The sequence below is a fragment of the Oryctolagus cuniculus genome, chromosome 2, assembly GCF_051225735.1.
Source record: "Oryctolagus cuniculus isolate XC-2025 breed Fujian yellow rabbit chromosome 2, ASM5122573v1, whole genome shotgun sequence".
In the NCBI taxonomy this organism is placed as follows: domain Eukaryota; kingdom Metazoa; phylum Chordata; class Mammalia; order Lagomorpha; family Leporidae; genus Oryctolagus; species Oryctolagus cuniculus.
This window is the reverse complement of record NC_142868.1, coordinates 59,515,629-59,540,467: the sequence shown is the minus strand read 5'-3', so window position 1 is coordinate 59,540,467 and position 24,839 is coordinate 59,515,629. Positions and strand designations below refer to the sequence as shown.

Here is a 24,839-nt window from a genome sequence, read left to right as displayed (position 1 = left end):
GTAAGAGACAGAGAGAAAGGTCTTCCTTCCGTTAGTTCGCTCCCCAAATGGCCGCTACATCTGGCGCTGTGCTGATCCGAAGCTGGGAGCCAGGTGCTTTTTCCTGGTCTCACATGCGGGTGCAGGGGTCCAAGCACTTGGGCCATCTTCTACTGCCCTCCTGGACCACAGCAGAGAGCTGGACTGGAAGAGAGCAACCAGGACTAGAACCTGGCGCCCATATGCCATGCCAGAGCCGCAGGCGGAGGATTAACCAAGTGAGCCCTGGCACCAGCCCCAAGATCCTTTGTTATAGCAATGTAAAATGGACAAAGACACTTTCTATAACTCTCCATATGAATTGCTCTAGTTCTAGTATAACATACATGAAAGCACTTTGAAAAGTATAAAATAAAATTCTCTGCAAATTTGAGATACTCTACTCACTATTCTCAAAAATACCCTTAACTTTTTATATCTTGGCTCATGCTGTTAACTTAATATGTTTTAAACCATCTCTTCATCACAATTTACTGAAATTCTTCTAACCTTTAAGGCCCACTTGTCTGTACATACTTTACCATAAATGTTTTGAAATATCCTCGTGTGTGTGTGTGTGTGTGTGTGTGTGTGTATGTGTGCGCTTGGTATCATTCTTCTGAATTAGATTTGATATTTTCAGAATTCCTTTCTAAAATAAATGATATAAACATGTATTATGCGTTAAAATGTCTTGTGGTATACTTTCTTTATTAGATTAGAAAACCAGTAACCTTAATATATTCCTGAAACAGTAAAACCAATCTCATGTGTAGACATTTGTGTCCATTATTTCCTATTCATTTGCCTTCATAATAACCCTGTATGGTAGTCAGAATAGAAATTATGATTAATATTTTACCAGTGAAGAAACTGAGTTTTAGATCACTTCTTATTCTCTAGGATTACATTGTAGGAACCCACAATGCCATAGAAAAATAGCCCACATTTTCCAGCTCATAGGCCAGTATTCTTTTTTGTAGTTTTTTTTTTTTATTATGAAAGATTTACTTATTTTAAAGGAAGAGTGACACACACACACACACACACACACACACACAGAGGGATAAACAGAAAAAGAGATCCTCCATCTGCTGCCTCACTCCCTGAATGGCCACAGTGGCCGAGGCTGGGACAAGCTGAAGCCAAGAGCCTGGAACTCCATCTGGGTCTCCCATGTTAGTACCAAGGGTCCAAGCACTTGGGCCATCATCTCTTGCCTTCCTAGACACAACAGCAAAGAGTAGATGAGAGGCAGACCATCTGTGACTGAAACCAGTGCTCCAAAAAGGGATTGGCTGAGCCTGTTAACACCACAAGGTCAGCCCCATAGGGCACTATTTTTTTTCACTAACATCACAGGCAAGTGTTGATCAAAGTCTAAAACATTGGAGAAGATAGCTTTTTTATGTCCTCAAGTAGCCTATCCCTAGCTTATAGGTACACAGTCCTAGTGCAAACAGTGTTGAAAGAAACTAAGAATGCCAAAACAGAGATGGATGTGAACTAAACATAAATGTGAATTTTATTTCCGAAGATTTCCATTAATAAAAACATAAAATACTTTCTGTCTGTGAAGCATAGACCCAACCCTGGGATACAAAAGTGACTCAGAGGAACCTTTGCATACAAAGATTACAGTGGACTTAGAGCTACTAGTGGTAAATCTCTAATAGAATGAAAAGAGATCACTTGCTATGTACTATCTATATTTATAAATGAGAGAAATTCATTGAAGTATTAATTCACTCAGAAGCAAGATAATCTAGAGGATGCTCAGAGAACATATGGGAATAGGTTGAATGTTTTAAAAGTGGGGAATCCGCCCAGCGCCGTGGCTTGCTAGGCTAATCCTCTGCCTGTGGCGCTGGCACCCCGGGTTCTAGTCCCGGTCGGGGAGCTGGATTCTCTTCCAGTCCCACTCTCTGCTGTGGCCCGGGAGTGCAGTGGAGGATGGCCCAGGTCCCTGGGCCCTGCACCTGCACGGGAGACCAAGAGGAAGCATCACTTGGGGGGTGAACCAACGGAAAAAGGAAGACCTTTCTCTCTGTCTCTCTCTCTCTCTCACTGTCTAACTCTGCCTGTCAAAAAGAAAAAAAAAGGTGGGGAATCCTAGGGAAATAGAAAGGTCAATTAAGGGAATTCCAAGTAAGGAGAATATGGGGAAATATAGGTATGTGATATATTTGAGACACAATGGTTAATGTAGTTGTTTCATACAGGGAAATAATGATAGATAACATGGAAATATTCCTGAAACTATATATAGAGAATATAGGTTAAGAAAAAGTAGAATCCATCTTTTTGGGGTAATAGCAGCCAGTGAAACTTTTGAAAGGGATAGGGATATAAAACTCACAAATTCACAAAACGTATTTGCTTAATCTGAATTCAGTAAATTCTCTAAACTGAAGTCCAGAACTCTAGGTTATGGAGAAGAACCCAAGGTGTAGTTTGGATCCCTTATCTGCTTATTCTTTATTAAGGAATAGATGTGTTACTCTTGCTGATATTAGGGGGGTAAAGTTTCTTGCACAATGCTGAGTTCATAATACTTTGGAGTGTACTTAGTAAAAATATCTCTGTTTTCTCTAATAATGATCCTAGATGCTTCATGCTTCTGTGTGCCAGGCAGTGTTCAAAATGTTTCACAAATATTGACTCTTAATCTTCACACTAATCCTCTGAAGTTGAAGCTATTATTTTGTTATCCTCATTTTACAAATGAAGGAATTAAGATACAGAGAGACTAAGTAACTTGTTCAAGGTTACGGAACTGGGATTCAACCAGGCAAGCTGAAGTCTTAGCCAAATGTTTTCAGCAGCATCAATTATGTTGCAATGGCTCTAGACCAAGTATTTCTAGCAATAGCTAAAGAAATAGGATTTAGAGGTATGAAAACCTTTTAATTAACCTTATACGTCTTTGTATCAAAGATAATATAAAAACGTCCTTCAACATATTATGTTTTGGTACACTTTGGACTATGAAATTTTGTGTATATCTTTCTCATTACAAGGTCTTTGGACAGATTTTATCTGATATGAGAACAATATTGCATAGGAGATAGTTCTTTAACTTCCTTGTTTTACATAAATTACCTGAATATATTTAACAACTACAGAGATAGCATTCTTCCTCTCTCAACACTCTTTTAATTTGAACTTTGAAACAAGAAAACTGTCATTAGTGAACATTATATGGAGGTGTTTTCCGTGACATTAACTGAAGAGTCTCCAGTTTCTAAACGTTAAAGTAAACTTTTAACTTTAAATTAGACTATCAGAAGAGTAATAAAATTCTCAGAGACAGAAACCATTTTAACACTTTTATTGATTGAAGCATATATTAAATGTTGGAACTGTGCAGATCAGTTGGCTTTGTTACATTATGAAGGCTGGAAGTGCCCAGGTCATAGTTTTCTGTTTGCAAAGTCAAAATCTACATTACAAAATTCATCATGCCCTCCTGGTAGAGGAAAATCCTCTGACTAGTCTTTTCATAGTGCTATGCAATCTATGATTGTGGCATTTGCCTTTGTTTTGTCAGACTTTTCTGTAGAAGGGATGTTTTTCTAGTTTACTTTTTTAAGTTTAAACATACTAAGAAAGTAAAAGTAGCTTCTTAACATTAACCTCAATTTTAGAAAAATAATAACTGAAGAGTTGCTAAACACTCACCAAAGAGTGAACATAATCTCTTTCTGAGGGTTTATCTTCATGAAAGGATGGTACAATTAATTTCTTTTCTATTTCGAAATAGGAAAGCAAGTATGCAAGTATCTTCGATTAAAATGTTGAAATAATGTTATCAGTCTCAGCTGCTCGGAGAGTATAATGGAATTAAGGTATGAAGTCCACCATCAATTCAACCCTTCAAAGAAATTATCAGACAACTATTATGTTCCAGGAAGGGTGTTATACCCATGGACACAGATAATGGTTAGAGATCTGAGCAGCTCACAGACTTTTATAAGGAAAAGAAGAAATAAATATCAATTCTTCAACAAAGGTATCTCTCAGAGTGCTGGGAACATTTATAGGAAAAGGATCTAGGGTTCCAGAGATCTAAGACAAACTTTAAGAGGAGTAAGAAAGAGCTCATCAGATACAGAAGAGAAGGGACTTTGTAGCTGGATAGGATAAAGAGAAAGCATATTTACAATGCCAGAAGATATGAAAGAATCTCATATTCTGGGGAACTGCAAGAATATCTTGAGGATAGAGGACAGGAAGAGAGAACAGACAGGGAAAGAAGGAAGACAGGGAAATGGCCAAGAGAAATAAACAAAGCCAGACTATGAGAAATCCAACATGATGTGCTAAGAACTGTGTATAGTATTTTGAACATAACAGAGAACAAAGAACAAACAAAGAATTCTATGCAGGAGAGTGACGTGATTAGGTTTATTGTGTAAAAAGATCACCTGAACAGAATGAAGCAGTGGTTCTCCACTGGGGGTAATTTTGCTCCCCACATGATATTTTGCCACAACTGGAGAAAGAGATGTGCTGCTGATGTCTCATGAGTGAAGGGCAGGGGTACTTCTAAATATCCTGCAGTGCAGAGGACATGTCATCCTAACAAAGAATATTCAGCCACAAATACCAATTATGCCAAGATTGAGAAACCTTGAATAAACTGAATAAAGACCCCCCCCCCCACAAAGTGTCACAGTCTAACCCCTGGAAGCTCTGAAGATCTTACCTTATATGACAAAAGAGACTCAGCATGGTACAAGTAAACTACGAATTTTGAGATAAGGAGATTATCCTATTTTGTACAGTGGCACCCAACGTAATCACAAGGGTACCTCTGAGGGACAGGCAGGACAGTCAAAGACAGGAAAGATAGGGTGCCAATAGCAGACTAGTCAGTGGTTCCTTGCCTCTGGTTCATGTGACTTTCCCTCTACATGCACTCCATCAATGCCATCCACCATCCTCATCAGATACCAAACCAATGGAGCTGCACAATTTAGGACTTCAACCTTCAAAGCTGTGAGCCAAAATTTTGGCCAAAAACCAAAATCTTTCTTTATAAAGCTAAAAAAAAAAAGGAGCAGCAGAGTCATCGAAGGAGATGTGAAAATGAGCTGCTGAAGCCTTTGAATATGAAGGAAAGAGCCATGATCCAAGAAATGTCGATGATCTGTAGAAGCTCAGAAGGGCAAGGAAACATTCTGTCCCCCAACCTCCAGAAGGAACTAGCCTTGCTGATATCTTGAATTCAGTCCAGCAAGACTGATTTGGGATTTTTAGACCTCCAGATCATGTAGAGACTAAATGTATGCTGCTCTAAATCATTGAATTTATGACAACTTGTTATAAGAGCAACAGAAAACTAATATATCTGGTTTGGGGACGGATAAATGGGAAGAAAATCTTGGGACAGGATAAACAATGAGGAGGCTTACCAGTAAGGAATAATGTTATTTCTGGGTACTTATCTGAGCACTGAGATACAACAGTGAACAAAGCAGAAAATACATACTCATGCTCTAAGAAAGTTTATAATCTAGTGACTTACATAAATTCATGTCATACTCTAGAAAATCATTTCTTGTATAATCTTTTCCCAATCTGTATATCAGCTAATTTTCTCTATCATGTAAAGAAAATTTTGTTTACATTTGTTCAGATTTGTCAATCTTTTGTATTATGATTTGACCTCCTCAATCTAAGGTCATCCCAATATCAAAATATTGTCATATTTTTCTATGAAGTTTATAGTTTTATTTTGCTAGATTAATAATTACTATCAATTATCTACTTGCTTTTTCACAGCAGTGTTATTAACGCTGTCCTTGATATGTCTTCCCCTAGAGGAATAGACTTCACCAGAATGTTCTTAAGACAGATCATTTTACTATTTTAGTCAATTGAATGTGACTTCTTTTATCTGATCATGAGTTTATGAATGTTGAAAACCATGGGACTATTTACTGTAGGAAGTCAATGAGGCTTAGGAATAGTTTGCTATATAGCATAACCTAGGGAAATTCAGGTGCAGTGTTTATGCTTCTTTTTAGAACTTCCATCTGGAGGCCATTGTTATATACAGTTTACATCTATCTATATATATATCTGTTTAGTCTCACTTCTGCTTCATTGGTCTATGTGTTCCTGCCTCAGTTCTATAGTACAATTATGATGATATTATAGTATGTCAATATTTTGAGAATTCCCACTTTTAGTTTTCCTTCTCAAAATTACATAAGCTTGTTATAAGTGTTTAAACTCTTGATTGATATTAGAATCAATGTTTCATGTTCCTCCTGAAAGTGTGCTGAGATATTAATTTGAAATATGTTATCTTTATATACGAATTTGGGGAAAATTAATATCTTTACAATATTAATGTGAATTCCATTTTTAAGGTCTTCTTTGCTTAAGTTTAGGAATTTTATGGTTCCCTGTGAAGATATCGTGCTTTCTTTATTAGCTTAATTCCTAATATTTCATTGTTTGGGTTGATATTTTTGAATAGTATATTATTTTCTCTTATAATTTTGAGTTGATTTTTATTGTATAAGAAACTGAGCTCCAATTGAAATCAACTGTAGAACAGAAGAAAGCATTAGCAATTCTACATATATGTTTATCTTAATTTTTGATTCTACTTATATACTTTATCTTAACTTAAATTTTTAGGCAAATAATTCCTAAGATCTTAATGTATTAGTGCTATAATTATAATAATAGTGAGGATTTATGAGGCATTTTGTGCTAGATACTATCCAAGTGCTTTCTCAGTATTAATTCTCTTAATTCTCACATTACAAGTGGTAAGTATTACTATTTTTCTCATTTTACAATAAGAAAACTAAGACAGAGTTTAGTAAATAATTAAGTCCTCACAGATAGTAAAGTAAGTGGCACAATTGAGGTGTGAACCTAGGCAGTCTTGATCTTATCTTCTATGCTGTGCTGTAAGTGAAATATATCATAGCCTATAAATAAATCATACTAGGCTGATAAATTGAGTGTGCTTGCTTTTGAAAGATAAGGATTATATATAAAGTTTATTTACCAACTTATAGAAGAAGTAATATTTTAAGACTAACAGTGCAGAAAAAGGCTATTAATTTTGAGATTTTGTCTTATATTTGAAAGTTTTACTTAACTCTTTTCTTAGATACACTAATTTTGCCATCTTTTGAATTTTCTATGTAGATAATGTTATCATTTACAAATAGTAAAAGTCTTATCTTTTCCTATTCAATTCGTACCATCGGTAATTATTTTCCTTGTCTTACTGTGTTGGTCAGGGCCCTCAATACTATACCGAATAGCAGTGATAATAAAAGATAACTTTATCTTGTTGAGCTAAACTATCTTCAATAAACAACATCTATCTGAGCCTCTTAAGTAAATGCTTTTTGTGTACTATAGCACATAACTGTATTTGGTCTTTGTCACTGGTTCCCTGCACAGAGCTGCTAAAACCTTTGTGGTTCCCTGAGTAACAAGAAAATGTCTCATTACTCAGAATGAGCCCTTTTCAGACACAGAAGAGTTTATGGTAATGAGGTGACTTAGGATGGGACTCGGTATTGGTCTCCTTTTCATTGCTTTAACAAAATACCTGAGGCAGGCTAACCTTATAAATACAAGAGGTTTGCTTAGTTCACATTCTAGAAATTCCAGCATGAGGTGGTGGTATCAACTTCACTCTGGTGAGGACCTCATGGCAGGTGAAGGGAGCATATGTGAAAGAAAGAGATCATATCCCAGTTGACTCATGGAGCTCTCACTAGACTCTACCTCTAAAAAGTTCCACAACTCCTCTATACCCCCAAACTAGGTGCTAGACTTTTAGACATGAACTTCCAGGGTCAAACCATGTTCAAACCACAAATCCCTGGATAGCCTCAGGATGAGGCTGCATACTAGAAGGGCCAAGTATTAATGGACTGGAACTTTTAGCCCTGTCCACTGACCTCTGGGAAGGGAATGGAGAGTAGAGCTTAATAGTAATACTTGAACAATGGAAGCTTGATGATATTTTGAATTAGTGAACACACATGGGTGCTGACAGAGTGGTGCCAAGAGAGGGCATGAACCTCTGTGTATACCTCCCCCTATGTCGTGTCCCTGTCTGCTCCATGAGGCTGTTCCTGAGTTGTATCCCTTACATTAGTCGCACTTACTCACAGCTCCAGTTACTCATAATCACCACATTCCAAAAATATTAAATGAAAACTTCATAAATAAATAATTTAAAAATCTTAAACTACTCACAGCCATAGGTAGCCTGGTAGAATCTCTGTCTCTGTCCATCTTGGCCTTCCCAAGATGTGAACTACCCATTTATCTAGTGTGTCCATGCTGTATTGTCTACCTGTCCATTAGTCACTTACTAGCTTTTTATTATCTGTTCAACTGTTAGTACAACAATGTTGTACTCAAGTAACCTTATGCTATATCACACCAACTATGTTACTGCTACTTCATTTTATGAAATAGGCATGCCATTATCTCATACCATCATGAAAAGAAAGGTGAGTATGGTAAAAGATATTTTGAGAAAGAGGCCACATTCACATAGCTTTTTGAAATTATATTTCATTATTATAATTTTCCTATCTTATTAGTTTTTGTTAATCTCATACTATGTATAATTTATAAATTAAATTTTGTCATAGGTATACTTGTATAGAAAAGAATGTAGTATATACAAACTTCGGTACTATTCATGATTTCAGGCATCCACTGGAGATACTGTAATATATCCTTTGCAGATGGGGGGACCACTCTATTGAAGAGATGTAAGTAAATTGCCTTATCCACTTCTGTGACTCCTTTTAGCAAATAATCAAGCATTTCCAGGGGATCACAGGAAGGAGGCATGAGAGTTTTTTTTCCTTAAGATTTATTTTATTTATTTGAAAGGCAGAGTTACAAAGAAAGAGAGAGGCAGAGAGCAAGAGAGAGATAGCAAGATCTCCTATCTGCTGGTTCACTCTCCAAATGGCTGTAACAATTAGGCCTAGGCCAGGGTGAAGCCAGGAGCCAGGAGCTTCTACCAGGGTCTCCCACAGGGGTGCAGAGGTCCAAACATTTGTGCCATCCTTCCACAGCTTTCCCAGACACATTAGCAGAGGGCTGGATTAGAAGTAGAACCATGCCATATGGGATGCAGGTATCACAGGCAGCAGCTTTACCCACTATACCACAATACTGGCCCTCCATGAGAGTTTTAACTGTCATCTGGAGTGGGGGTTCAGTCCTTTGGGAATAGACACTTAAACTATGGTGTCTATACTAACTACAGGGTTGCATTGAATGGAATTGTTGAACACTCTGTTGATGTCTGGAGAATCAGAAAGTTGGTGTCCAGAGTGTTCTACAGATAGAAACAGAACTTATGACATTCAAATTGCTCCCAGTTTTCTTGTTTGTTCTTTTGCTTTATCAGTTAATAACTATAACATTTTATTAAATGCTTTTTTCTACATATATTTAGATAATTGATTTTGCTTCCTTATTTTATTAATAGGATAATTCCTACCTATTCACACTGTATTATTCTTAATACATTTTTAATTTATTTGGCCAATATTTTATTTAGTATTTCATCATATATGTTTAGACATCAACTAAGAATATTTTTCTTTATATTGGTACTTGTCCAATTTTAATATCAAGGTACTAAGCTCTTGAAGTGATTTGTGCAATGTCTTTCTTTTTCTGGAAGAGGTTTTATAAGATAAAATTGTCTACTTTTTTAAGTTTCACTTATCAACCTTTAAAGAATGTTATTTCAACTAAATATTAGTTTTTTAATTAGGAAGTACAAAAAGGAAGAATAGCACAATCTTGTTATGGAATTTTGTGGACAAGCTGATTTAATCACTTAAATATTTTCAGTAATTCATCATAAGATAAGTGAGCTTTAAAACTACATAGCAGAATTTTAAAACGTAGTATTTGGCAACTTTTGAAAGAATTAAGAACATTAGTACTTTTGTGTATTTGCCTTTTTTGACATTATAATTTTGATCGCCAACCATTTTTGAAGACAGTTCCCCCAACAATTCCTGTCAGATTATTAATGCAAAGAATTAAAATAACTATGTCAACATGGCTTTTGTTTTGTTGAGCAGATTGAAAGTCAATAAAGGAATCAGGTCCCAGAAGGCAATTACTATAAAAATCAGATATCTGATGGGGCCTACCTTTGATCCAGGGAGAAATACATCAAAACAATGGTTCTTTTTTTTTGAAAACTTTTATTTAGTAAATATAATTTACAAAGTACAGTTTATGGATTACAATGGCTCCCCCCCATAACTTCCCTCCCACCGGCACACCTCTCATCTCCTGCTCCCTCTCCCATTCTATTCACATCAAGATTCATTTTCAATTATCTTTAAATACAGAAGATCAATTTAGTATATATTAAGTAAAGATTTCATCAGTTTGCACCCACACAGAACATAAAGTGTAAAATATTGTTTCAGTACTAGTTATAGCATTACTTCACATTGGACAACACATTGAGGACAGAGATCCCACATGAGGAGTAGGTACACAGTGATTCCTTTTGTTGACTTAGCAATTTGACACTCTTGTTTATGACGTCAGAAATCTCCCTAGGCTCTAGTCATGAGTTGCCAAGGCTATGGAAGCCTCTTGAGTTCGCTGACTTCGCTCTTATTTAGACAAGGTCATAGCCAAAGTGGAAGTTCTCTCCTCCCTTCAGAGAAAGGTACCTCCTTCTTTGAAGACCTGTTCTTTCCACTGGGATCTCACTTGCACAGATCTTTCATTTAGGCATTTAGTTTTTTTTTTTTTCCCCCCAGAGTGTCTTGGCTTTCCATGCCTCAAATACTCTCATGGGCTCTTCAGCCATATACGAATGCCTTCAGGGCTGATTCTGAGGCCAGAGTGCTGTTTAGGACATCTGCCATTCTATGAGTCTGCTGTGTATCCCACTTCCCATGTTGGATCATTTTCTCCATTTTTTATTCTATCAGTTAGTATTCGCAGACACTAGTCTTGTTTGTGTGATCCCTTTGACTCTTAGACCTATCAGTGTAATCAACTGTGAACTGAAATTGATCACTTGGACTAGTGAGATGGCATTGGTACATGCCACCTTGATGGGATTGTATTGGAATCCCCTGGCAGGTTTCTAACTCCACCATTTGGGGCAAAATCTTAAAGAAAGAAATAGAAGAGGATACCAAAAAATGGAAAAATCTTCCATGCTCATGGATTGGAAGAATCAATATCATCAAAGTCTCCATTCTCCCAAAGCAATTTATAGATTCAATGCAATACCAAGCAAAATACCAAAGACATTCTTCTCAGATCTGGAAAAAATAATGCTGAAATTCATATGGAGGCACAGGAGACCTTGAATAGCTAAAGCAATCTTGTACAACAAAAACAAAGCTGGAGGCATCACAATACCAGATTTCAGGACATACTACAGGGCAGTTGTAATCAAAACAGCATGGTACTGGTACAGAAGCAGATGGATAGACCAATGGAACAGAATAGAAACACCAGAAATCAATCCAAACATCTACAGCCAACTTATATTTGATCAAGGATCCAAAACCAATCCCTGGAGTAAGGACAGTTTATTCAATAAATGGTGCTGTGTAAATTGGATTTCCACATGCAGAAGCATGAAGCAAGACCCCTACCTTTCACCTTACACAAAAATCCAAGGACCTCAATAGACATTTTTCAAAAGAGGAAATCCAAATGGCCAACAGGCACATGAAAAAATATTCAGGATCACTAGCCTTCAGGGAAATGCAAATCAAAACCACAATGAGGTTTCACCACACGCCTGTTAGAATGGCTCACATACAGAAATCTACCAACAACAGATGCTGGCAAGGATGTGGGGAAAAAGGGACACTAACCCACTGTTGGTGGGAATGCAAACTGCTCAAGCCACTATGGAAGTCAGTTTGGAGATTCCTCAGAAACCTGACTATAACCCTAGCATACAACCCAGACATCCCACTCCTTGGAATTTACCCAAAGGAAATGAAATTGGCAAACAAAAAAGCTGTCTGCACCTTAATGTTTATTGTAGCTCAATTCACAATAGCTAAGACCTGGAATCAACCTAAATGCCCATCAACAGTTGACTGGATAAAGAAATTATGGGACATGCACTCTATAGAATACTATACAGCAGCAAAAAAAAAAAAAATGAAATCCATTCATTTGCAACAAAATGGAGGAATCTGGAAAACATCATGCTGAGTGAATTAAGCCAGTCCCAAAGGGACAAATACCATATGTTCTCCCTGATCGGAGACAACTAACCAACCACAAAAAAGGAAACCTGTTGAAGTGAAATGAACACTATGGGAAACAGTGACTTGATCAGCCCTTGTCCAGACTGTTGATGTACAATTTAATACTTTATCCCTTTTAGTAGTTTTTTTTTTCTTTTTTAGAACTATTGGTTGAACTCTGTAATTAACACACATTTATTCTTAGGTGTTGAAATTTAAAGTGATCCCTGTTAAATATAAGAGTGGGAATAAGAGAGGGAGGAGATATACAATTTGGGACAAGCTCAAAACAACCGTTCTTTAAAAATCAGAATTCCTAGGGCCAGCACTTTAGCATAGTGGGTAAAGCTACTGTCTGCGGCACCGGCATCCTTGCTGCTCCACTTCCAATCCAGCTCCCTGCTAATGCATCTGGGAAAGCAGTGGGAAATGGATCAAGTGCTTGGGCACCTACACTTACGCAGGAGACCTGGAAGAATCTTCTTGCTCCTGGCTTCAGATCAGTCCAGCTTTGGTCATTGTGGTCATTTGGGAGTGAACCAGTGGATAGAGGATCTCTCTCTCTCTCTCACTCTCTCTCTTTCCTTCTCTGTCTCTCTGTAACTCTGCCTTTCAAATAAATAATTTTTTTTTTTAAATCAGATTCCTCACTAGATGCAAATAGGCAACTATTATCTCCCTTGACTGTTCTGAATGTTAGGAAAGAGTTTAGTGAAGAGTTCCCTTAAATAAAAACTGAGAACAGGAATCTTACTAGCTTTCAGCTAGCACCTCAGGTACGGATTTAGGCATTTGAAACCAAGGACCATGGCTTTAATATATTTGAAATCTTTTTACATACAGATTCATTGTAATTATTTTTTAATAATTATTGGTTTTATATAGTGGAAAGCTATTAAGACATTAACAGTCTGCTTGCTTGTTTGTAGGGACAACAGGCATTTGGCGAAGTGGAAGCTAGAGATAGAAGTAGGAGGTGGCAACTGACAGAAAGAGCAGAAACAAAGTCCTTCTTACTGCTGCAAATAAGAAGGGAGCACGAAAATGGCCTTGCACTAAAGATGTGTCTGGAATTTTAAAAAACAGAAATGCTTGAGAAACATTATTATGCCACATTATCTATCGGTACTTGGTGGACATACTAAACTTAGCTTGATTGCACTGGGGAAGATTTTGAAGCCAGGTAATACTGAAATGGGTAGCTGTGAAATGACAGCAACAGATGGACCTTGCTAGCATGAAGCGATCAAAGGTGTGCAAAGTTTAAGCAAAAATACTCAATCCTGGGCTTGACAAACCATACAGAGGCAAGTTATATCATTAAAGATCAGATATGAATATAGTAAGTTTGTTTCAGACGGTTGAGTGTGTTCTAAGCTTCTCAGCCATATTTGAGAGAGAACTTGTCATCTGTGTGTATCTCCAGCTCTACCTGTGATAAAGCAAGTAGTAATTCCAGGAGGTAATTGAGTCAAATCCATTGTGTTTAATGTCTTGATGAGAGCACAATATTTATAATATAGTAAAGTAGATTTATGTTCCTAACACTAGAGTATGCTTTAGCAAATAAAAATACCTCCACGCCCAAACTTTAAGCATGTAATTTTAATCATTTACCAAAGTCAAAAGAGAAACTCAGTTGTATGTAATGTGTAGGTATCTTGACATCTATTTTTTTTTCAAAATAACAAAATTTTAAAATTGTTCATCTTCTGCAGATAGGGATCAGAGTTTGTGTGTTAAGCTCAACTAAGCTTCTTTGTTATTTCTTTTTTTTTTCTTTAAGATTTTATTTATTTATTTGAGAGAGTTATAGAGAAAGGCAGAGCAAAAAGGTCTTGCATCCACTGGTTTACTCCCCATATGGCTGCAATGGCCAGAGCTGAGCTGATCTGAAGCCTGGAGCCAGGGGCCCAAGCACTTGGGCCATCTTCTACTGCTTTCCCAGGCCGTAAGCAGAGAGCTGGATCAGAAGAGGAGCAGCCAGGACATGAACTGGCGCACATATGAGATGCTGGCACCATAGGCGGAGGCTTAGCCTACCATGTCATAGTGCAGGCCCCTCTTTTGCATTTCTGATATAATTATTACTGGCTTTGAACTAGTGGCTAAACCACAATAGACTCTGTTTCCCATTATTAATCTCTTGAACTTGAAAACTTTATCAGATCTAAACCTCTCAAATATTTAAAATTCTGGACTCTGATTACTTGCTAAACACTGATACCTGTTTGTTTTTGTTTTTGTTTGTTTGTTTTGCTTTTTTGTTTTTCTGTTGCACTGGTGTCTTTGGTGAAACAATTTGAATCTGATAAGGGAGTATGTATGTGTGTATGTATGTGTTTGTGTGTGTGCATGTATAAATAGGTACCTGAACATGTTTTACAGTCATTCAGGGATAAGCATTCACCTTTGCAAATTATGCTAATGTAGAATAGCAAAGCTGTGAAATACTGAATTCTATTCATATATTAATTTTCAATAAGGACATCCAGAATCACATTCAAAATGCTGACTGGAATTACTGTAATAGATATGGAAGTTTGCTTCAGTAGACATTTATGTGACAACTTGATTATAAATGGTTTAGATTAATCCTCAGCACATGCATGTTAGAACTTAGTTTTGAGGTTGAGCACTATTGCAAAAGGGATTAGCACTGCCCATTGGGAATTCAATGCTCACTCTAAGAAAAGGGTTAAGCATAACATCAACTCAGAATGAAAAGGGCAAGGCAGTTACAGAAACACACTTGCAGATGATTCCAGATATGAAAATAATTTTGTACAAATTTCACCTTGGTAATGTCTTTCAAACTATGTAGAAAGTTGAATTGTTTTACAGAAGGGCAGTCAACAATCTTCTTCAGTATAGCCTGGACTTAATGTTTCATTTTAGAAAAAGTAGTGATATTTCAAAGAGAGAAAAACATTACTTGAAGGAATTCTGGTTACCAAAATGACGCATAATGTAGGAAAGCCTGCACTGAGTTCTTTACATGATAACACAGAAACTTTCAAATTTATTCTTTATAGAAACTATTCTAGAAGGGTAGAAAATGTGAAAGTATAACTCTCTGGAAAAAGTTTGAATTTGGCTTCTGATGGAATTTCACTTAGTTAGAGGCTGTATTCAGCTGAATATAAACCAAACATATTATGGTGGCTTAACCAAATAAGGGTTTCTTTTTCTTGGTAAGTCTGAACATATGTAGGCAAGGTAGGTGTAGTATCTTCATGTTATCATTAACATCCAAGAAATCAATATTCAATTGTCTTTTGCTTCTTCATCCTCATAGTTACTTCAAGGTTGCAGAGTTATTCTCTACTACATGCTCCCTTCTCTATTCCATGCAGGAAGAATAAGAAAGCTATGAGGTCGAATGGGCAGGTGTCAATTTAAGGAAAGCAAAATTTCATAGGAATTCCTGTGAGGGTTCAACTAATCCCATTGACCAAAGCACATGGCATGAGTGCCCTTTGCTCTTATATAGCCTGAAAAATTAGTGTTTGTTTTGGCTATACTGAGGGTTTTGTAGTAAAAAACAAACAAAAACGAACAAAAAAACCAAACAAACAAAACAAAAACCACAGGCATGGAATCAGCATGTTCCACCACATATTACTTGAGAGTACACTTACCAGTGTCCATTCTGATTTCATTCCAATGACTATGATATCTTCTTCATGATTAGTTATTTTGTAACACACTTCTTAATTTTGCTTGATTAGAAGTAGGTTTTGTGCAAGATACTTGCATTCACAAAGCTGATGTTCTCTGGGAATAATGACATCCCGAGAGTTTATAGATGAAGAGTTCAATCCACAATGCCCCAAAAACAATAACAAAAATCTAATTTTTCACATATGAAGAAAGGCTAGGGAGATCCAGTTTGCAAACATTGGGTAAGAAATCAAAAGAAACTGGGGGTTGGCACTGTGGTGTGGTGGGTAAAGCCATCACCTACAGTGCCAGCATCCTATATGGGCGCTGGTTTGAGTCCCACCTGCTATACTGCTGATCCAGCTCTCTGCTGTGGCCTGGGAAAGCAGTAGATGATAGCCCAAGTCCCTGGGCTTGTGCACCTGCATGGGAGACCTGGAAGAGGCTCCTGGCTCCTGGCTTTAGATCAACGCAGCTTCACCATTGCAGCCATATGGGGAGTGAACCTGAGGATGGAAGACCTGTCTCTCTCTCTCTCTCTGTCTCTCTCTATCTGCCTCTGACTCTCTGTAATTCTGCCTTTTAAATAAATAAATAAATAAATAAAAAGAAATCAAAGAGCAGTCTAACATCATTTTCCATGTGGTGATACTGAGAGTTGAAACCTAAAGAATATACTGTGTTTATACCAAAAATGCCCCAGACAAAAGCTGGTATAACTAATGGGAGAAATAGACAAATCCAATGAAGATTTTAACATTTTTCATCAAGGGTTTGTGATATTGAAATCAATAATAAAATATCTGGAAAAACTGAAACTTTTGAAAATTTAAGGACCCTTCTAAATAATAAATAGGTTAAAGAAAAAAAAAATCACACAAAAAATGAAAACTTAATTTGGGTGAACTTGTAAGAAAAATATAGCAGAGAGCTGGATGAGAAGAGAAGCAGCTGAGACATGAACTGGGGCCCATATGGGACACCGATGCGGCAGGCGGAGGCTTAGTCTACAATGCAATGGTGCTAGTCCCTCCCTAACTACTTTTGTTACTGTTAGAATAGTGTCACCAGGTTACAGAGGAATTGGTCATAGGTACAGAACTACTGGACACTGTGTTTCTTCTGAAATTCAGATTTTTAACTGATTTTCTAAATTTTGACAGTAAAAAGTAATATTTAATGTTAGGATTAAATGGCATCAAATATATACTGTTTGTGCCTATTATTTAATCCAAAGTGCCTGTTACCTATTTGAAGCACCTTTAATCCAGTTTTGAAATTATTTTTTGACTATAATGTAGAGCTTAGTCATCTTACTCTTACTTGAAGTCAAACATATCCTCCACTCTATTTAAAAAATTTGGCCAGCACCGCGGCTCACTAGGCTATTCCTCCACCTGCGGCGCCGGCACACAGGGTTCTAGTCCCGGTCGGGTCACCGGATTCTGTCCCAGTTGCCCCTCTTCCAGGCCAGCTCTCTGCTGTGGCCCGGGAGTGCAGTGGAGGATGGCCCAAGTGCTTGTGCCCTGCACCCCATGGGAGTCCAGGAGAAGCACCTGGCTCCTGCCTTTGGATCAGCGCAGTGTGCCGGCTGCAGCGCGCCGGCAGTGGCGGCCATTGGAGGGTGAACCAACAGCAAAGGAAGACCTTTCTCTCTGTCTCTCTCTCACTGTCCACTCTGCCTGTAAAAAAAAAAAAAAGAAAAAAAAAAAAGAAAAAAAAAAGAAAAAGAAAAAAAAAGGCCAGGCCTTTCTTTTAGCTAGTGTCTTTTTTTTTAAATTTATTCATTTTTATTTGAAAGTCAGAGTTACACACAGAGAGAGAGAGAGAGGTCCTCCATCCATTGGTTCACTTCCCAATTGGCCGCAACGGCCAGAGCTGCGCCTATCCGAAGCCAGGAGCCAGGAGCTTCTTCCAGGTCTCCCATGTGGGTGCAGGGGCCCAAGTACTCGGGCTATCCTCCACTTCTATCCCAGGCCACAGCAGAGAGCTGGCCCAGAAGAGGAGCAGCTGGGACCAGAACCGGCGCCCATATGGGATGCCAGTGCTTCAGGCCAGGGCGTCAACCTGCAGCGCCATAACGCCGGCCCCAATGCTAATGTTTTCAAGTTTGTGTCCCACAGGCTGTTATTTGAAAATAGTATCATGAGGAAAGTCAGTTTTTAGGAAACACTGGGTTAAATAAAAAAAAGATAAAATGGTTTCTTTTGTGTGGGCCACTAAGGGTTTGATAAACTGTTGCTCATTGTTGAGCTGCAAGAGGGAAATATGGAACAGTGTTTACTAAATCTATTTGATCATTGCAAAATGTTCCCAGAAACATACTCTGGAAATGTTCTTTTGAGCTATTTAGTATTAAGCCTTATGATTACAGTTATAGAAAGTTTGCTTACTTTTCAAAAAGCTCTTAATCTGTCCTTTTCCATATATATCAGATAAGTCAGTGTGTTGCCTTGTCTCCACTGTATTTTCCTCTCTTTAAGGATATGGGTTAGAGAACCGTGGACCTACTCAAAGTGAGTTCAAAGCTAGAGTGACCCAGCCAGGTGCAAGTGGTTAAGTGGTTGAGAAAGCAGATATTTAGACAGGCCAGGAAATTGGCATAGTCAAAGCTGTGGTAACTGCCAGCCATGATTGCATACTTTTCTAGGAAGAAAGTCAAGACAAGATGAGTAGATAAGGCATGACTGAAGTTTAATCAAATTGGGAATGAAATTGCAAACAATGTAGTCTCTTGGAGAAGCTGGGTTGCAGTACTCCAGTACTCCACCATAGAGAGGAACAGAGTTTTAATACTTTGCCTGGTATTTGAAACAAAAGCCTCTTAATTTTTTTTTTAATTTCTCAGATTGTTTTCCTCCAATTAGGTCCACATAGATTGTTTAATAGTGTGGACAGTTGGGGCCTTTAAGAAGTGCCAGGATTAATGCCACTCTGAGACTGGGTTTATTGTAGTTCAGCCCTCATTTGCTCTCTTGCCCATGCTTGCTTGCTTTTCTACCATGACATGCAGCAGGAAGTCCCTCACCAGATGTAGCCCCCGCCCCCCCATCATGGACTTCCCAGCCTCCAGAGCAAGAGACAAATAAACTTTGATTGTTTTATAATTTACCCAGTCTGTGGAATTCTGTTACAGCAGCACAAAATTAACTAAGCACCCACTTTCTATTCCAGACAGAAAGAAAAGACACTCCCACAAGATTTTTCTTGTCTTGAGAAGGGATGCTGTTCCCAGGCATATCTATCTATATCTTACTGGCCAGCACAGGATGACATAGCTTCCCTTAGTTGCAATAGATGTAGGGGAAGTGAATGTATCTACATATTAACCTGGAAACATTGATAATCATCTCCAAAAATATTGGAATTCTGTTGGCAATAGAAAATGTGAGAATACGTGGTGGCAAGTGATGAGAAATTTCTGTCATATGCTTCTGTAGAAAGCATTAGATAATACAGGGAAGCATCTCATTTCTTTTTGTTCTGTTTATTTATTTCCTTTCTTCTGGTCAATGCCTCATTTGAAAATAGAGCCTTTCTTGGCCTTCCATCAGATAGTTAAAGTAATTCCCAAGATATGTCCTTATATTTGAGCTTTCTGGTACAAAAAACTTGCAGAAAACATTTTTCCTAGGAGATTTTAGAATTCCTAAGATAGAAGCTTTAAGAAAAAAATGTAAATAAGGTTTCAGGGCAGAAATTGAAAATGGTTTCATGACATACTGTCAGCATTTTATTTGGGTCACAAAACAGGCCACGTCCTGTCTTCTGAAAGCCCTACACTTCTCAAATCACTGCCCTGTAACCTAGTGCATGGAAATGCACTCATCCAGTGCCACAAAGGCAGCAGCCTCCCTCTCCTAAGTGCGTGGCTTTTCGTTAATGGCTGTAGACACTGATTGCAGGGCCTGATCCTGTTCATCATTGTCATAATCACCATGGATTACATTTTTGAGTGCCCACAGGGGGCATGGCACTGTGTTCTGCATAATGTTTACTGTCCTATTTCTGCTTCCAAATCATTAGATGTTTTGTTCACACTGAGCTTATCTCTGATTGCTAGCAACACTGTCCACTGCTGTCAAACAATGACACTTAGATCTTTTTACACTGTGGATGTTCCCTGAACAAATCTGATGAAAAAGTGATTTTACCACTTTTTAGCTGTTTTTCGTTATTAAGAGATTTAGTCAACATGCATGCTAGTAGGTACTATTTTCTTCATTATATAGAGTAATGATGGCATTGCTGAGTTCAAAGTTTGTCAGTACCTCAGAATTTGGAATAAAAGGCAAGAACTAATATTTTTTAGTCCCGGGAATAGTATAGAATGTTTTATATTTGATTCTTAAGTTATCCTGCTGAAGGAATAATTAGTACATAAATTTATAGAGGAAGTAGCAGATGACAAAATAAAATGGAGATGTTGCTGAAAGTCACCCAGCTGTCAAAAGATCAAAAGTAAACTTGAACCTGGGTTCTAGTTTCATTATCTTTTACTTACAATATATTACCTTTAATAAATGTTATACTATCGTGCTCTCTTTGGCAGCACATACAATCGATGCTACGCTATGCTATTTACTATGGGTATTTTTAACATGCCACCATGGTGCTGTTCTTTATTCTTTATAACCACTGCATGAGATAAGTGCTATACCATTTTTTGGCAAAGGAAATAAAGACTGCCATCTTTGAATTTAGTCCCATCGATTTACTTATTATTAGGATTACTTAAAAGAAACTTGGCATGCAATTAATAATTTCAATTAAACTGTTTGCTTGCATATGTTTTGATATACTTCATCAGGAATATATTTTACACATGACTGAATGGTAGAATCAGCCTTTTAAAACCATAGCCAAGATGGGCACCACGGCTCACTAGGCTAATCCTTCACCTTGCGGCGCCAGCACACCAGGTTCTAGTCCCAGTCGGGGCGCCGGATTCTGTCCCGGTCGCCCCTCTTCCAGGCCAGCTCTCTGCTGTGGTCTGGGAGTGCAGAGGAGGATGGCCCAGGTGCTTGGGCCCTGCACCCGCATGGGAGACCAGGAGAAGCACCTGGCTCCTGCCATCGGATCAGCGCGGTGTGCCGGCCGCAGCGCACCGGCCGCGGCGGCCATTGGAGAGTGAACCAATGGTAAAGGAAGACCTTTCTCTCTGTCTCTCTCTCTCACTGTCCACTCTGCCTGTCAAAAAAAAAAAAAAAAAAAAAAAAAAAAAAAAAAAAAAAAACATAGCCAAATTTCACTACCACAAGACCACTGTTATAATGTGGCTTTGCACTGATGTAATCAGCAACAAAAACTGAAAAGAACTGATCAGAGTCTGGCAGAGAGGACAAAATTAACTTGTCTCTCATCTGGAATTTTGTGTGAAGACCTCATATAAGAAAGGAAAGTCTAAGCTGGTGTGCACTTGCATTTCTCTTTGACTCATTTCAATATCAAGTAATGATTGTTGTTTACTTATCACCAGAAGTGGGATTTGTTATTACTTTGTACCTCAAACTCATTGGTTTTTCTGTTTATCATGATAACCACATGTATACATTGCTTCACAATTTTCCAAGCATTCTACTTTTACAATGTGGGACTGTAGCTATCTTCTTCCTATAGTGTTCCCAGCATCTGGTTTAGAGCCTGCCATGTAATGTCTGACTAAAACAAGTTAAGTGAATCAGAGAAAAGTGAAAAATATTCTAATATTTGATGCTCATGATATTATTCCTGTTAGACTTTTGTGGAAAGAAAATAATCAGATTAATTAAATATTTTATAAGGTCACAGAAACGATAAGCAATAGTGCTAAGACTTTAACCAGATTTTCTGACTTGAGAACCATTATCGTTTTTCTTACTCAAGGCTGCTTACTTCTTGTGTTAAAGATGTGCAAATTTTGTTTTTGTTGTTGTTATTTGTTTTGTTTTGTTTTGTTTTGTTTTTTAATAGCAGTGAGACATGGCCAGGGCTGGAACCTGGAGCTAGGAATACAATCCAAGTCTCCCACATGGGTGTTAGGAAAGCAATTACTTGAGCCATCATCACTTCCTCCTTGGTCTGTGTTGGCAGGAAGCTGGAATCAAGAGCTGGAGCCAAGTATTGAACCCAGATACTGCAATGCGGGATATGTCTTTATTGTTAGTCTGAATGTTTGCCCCAAGCACTGTGCCAAGTTTTTACTGCTGACCTATCCAGTCACAATTTTTAGAAGACTTTCTTATGAATACTTCATACTTTATCACTTTTATGATATTTAAGACTATAAAACAGCACTAAACCTTCTGAGCACAAAAACACCATAAAGGCCAACTGAGAAAACTGGTAGTTTTAATATGCATCTATAGAGGATTAGGGTCCCCATGAACCTTCTGGGGCATCTCCTGGGAGTTTTGTGGGATACTGTTTTCCAAAACTATTCAGAACTTCCACAAAGTTAGGATTACTTTTGTGCTGCATAGGCAAGTATGTTATCTGCAGCCTCTCATTTCTAAAGTCCAAGGAAAGAAAATAGTGATGGAAGCTTTCTCTGGGGGCTTTGTCTACAGAAAGAAAGCTCACTTATCACAAACAAACCCTTTATAAGAGAGCAACAATTTTGTTGGCTACATTTAAAGACAGAAACACACAGTTCCCAAATGCAATTTCACTTTTTCCAAAGGACAGTCTTATTCGTTTTCAGAAATGCCTTGGTGATTATTTTTTGTTATTTTGTTTTGTTTTGTTTAGAAGGACCACTTAGTGTACCTCTTTAGTGAACATGAAAAAGAAGAAAAGAACAAGCAACTGAATGATCCTCAGATGGCCTCCAGGCAGTGGATTGAAGATGTCTCTTACGTATAAGCAGGTACTCTGGGTAATACTGATAAAGACTTTAAAATCAGGTTCAAATACTCTTCAAACACTGACCCCGTCAGATTGATTCTAATTAAATGTTTCCTTTCTCCCCCTAGAGAATGTCCCTTTTCCATACTGATTGTAAGAAATCCCTTTAAAGGTACAGAAATCCCAGTAATAAAATACTAATCTCTTACATTAATAATTGGATTAAGTTTACTTACACTTTTGGGTTCTATTATATTTAGAATATGAATTTCTTCTGTTTTGATGACTATTGTTTTTAAGAATATTGACCCAATGCTTTTTCTAAATCTGTGCTATTAGCACAAGAAGCAGCAAATACCCCAATATCTTAGAATATTGGTACAAATGACCCATTATTTACAAAGGTTCAATTTAGGATTTTTTTAATGGTGAGACATTAACACATGTTCAGCAGAAATTGTCCTTTAAATTTTGAATTTTGATCTTGTCCTAGGCTATTGATATGTGGTGCCATCCTTTTTCTGACCCTCTTGGCAGGGGCAGCAGCCATAGCTGCCAATCAACCATGTGATAATGAGGAAAAGCAACCAACATTCTACCATGTGCTGTGTTGCTAAGCTGTCATGTTTGGTAAGTGTTGGGTATAAAATGCATTTCAACTTAATGAAACTTTCAGCTTATGGTGGGTTTATTGGAATATAACCCATCTTATGTTGAGTGGCATCTGTACAATATTTTGACTATTTTGCATTTTTCTTATATTCCTTGCAGGTATTACATAAATGCTTCAAATATGTATAATTTCTCAGAAGCTGTTATGATTTCGCCAGTTCCACTAGTAAGCATATAGGCAACTTTTTTCTATTTTGCCTATATTTGTAAAATGTAAACACTAAGGTTGCTAAAATTTTTTAGGATAGTTAGTGTATGAAAATGAAGGCTAGGGTTAAATTTTGGGGTTTGTTTTTCAGGGCATTCTTCCAGATGGGCTTTTCAAGGGAATATACTCATATTCATATTTTCATTTCCAACACTTAGTTCATTAGCCATATTAAACACTCAGTAAATTTTTGCTAACTACATGGAAAATGTTTAAGTCAATAATTAAATCATGTATCTATTCAGGTGATAGTAGATTATGATCACTTCTGGCCAATGGACTGTTTTTTCTTTTTAAAAATGGTTATTTTTATTTATTTCATGTACTTGAAAGGCAGAGTCAGACTGATAGAGAGAGAAAGAGAGAGAGAGAGAGAGATGATTGATTCATTCCCTAAATGCCCACAAATGCTAAGGGTGGGCCAGGCTGAAACCGGGAGCCAATACATCCATTCAAGTATCCCACATGGGTGGAAGGGGCCCATGCACTATCATCCACTACCTACCAGGATACAATAGCATGAAACTGGACTGGAAGCCGAGTTGCTGGAATTTAAACCAGCACATGAGATGTGTGCGTCACAAATGATATCTTAACCCACTGTGTCACAACTCTTGCCCTCTATGGCTTGTTTTTGTAGACTTTGCAAGCTTAGAATGTTTGTTTTTTACATTTTTTAGAGGACTGTGAAAACAACAAAGAATATGTGATAGAGACTAAATGGCCCACAAGGTCTAAAATATTTACTGTTACAGCTCCTTAGAGAAAAATATTTGAAGATTAATCTTTATTTTTAACATACACTTGTTAAAGACCCATTTGTAGAGGGAAGTTACTAAGAGAGGCTACCCCTATAAAGCACCAATTCAAAGTTTGTCCCATTCTCTATTTTTTAAAATTTTATTTAATTTTTACAAATTTTATGTATTTCGTATATACAGATTTAGGAATGTAGTGATACTTTGCCTCCATTCTCCCTCCCACCCATGCTCCAACCCTTTCTCTTCCTCCCTCTCACATCCCCACTCTTAATTTTTACAAAGATCTATTTTTCCATTTACTTAATGATCATATAGTTAATTGTACACTAAGTAAAAGAGTTCAACCAATAGTATGAAGAAAAAAAACCACTGTTCCTCAATGGAAGAGACAAGGACTATAAACAATCACTGAATCTCAAAATG

At 37.5% G+C, this 24,839-nt stretch overlaps 1 non-coding gene across 1 annotated transcript; it reads left to right on the top strand.

Annotated features, from left to right (window-relative positions):
* The first annotated feature begins 8,725 nt into the window (after positions 1 to 8,725).
* On the top strand, positions 8,726 to 23,755 carry LOC100352479 (uncharacterized). The gene is made up of 3 exons (XR_011386287.2): positions 8,726 to 8,789; positions 22,680 to 22,797; positions 23,269 to 23,755. It is a non-coding gene; the product is annotated as an uncharacterized LOC100352479 (transcript).
* The last annotated feature ends 1,084 nt before the right edge of the window (positions 23,756 to 24,839 follow it).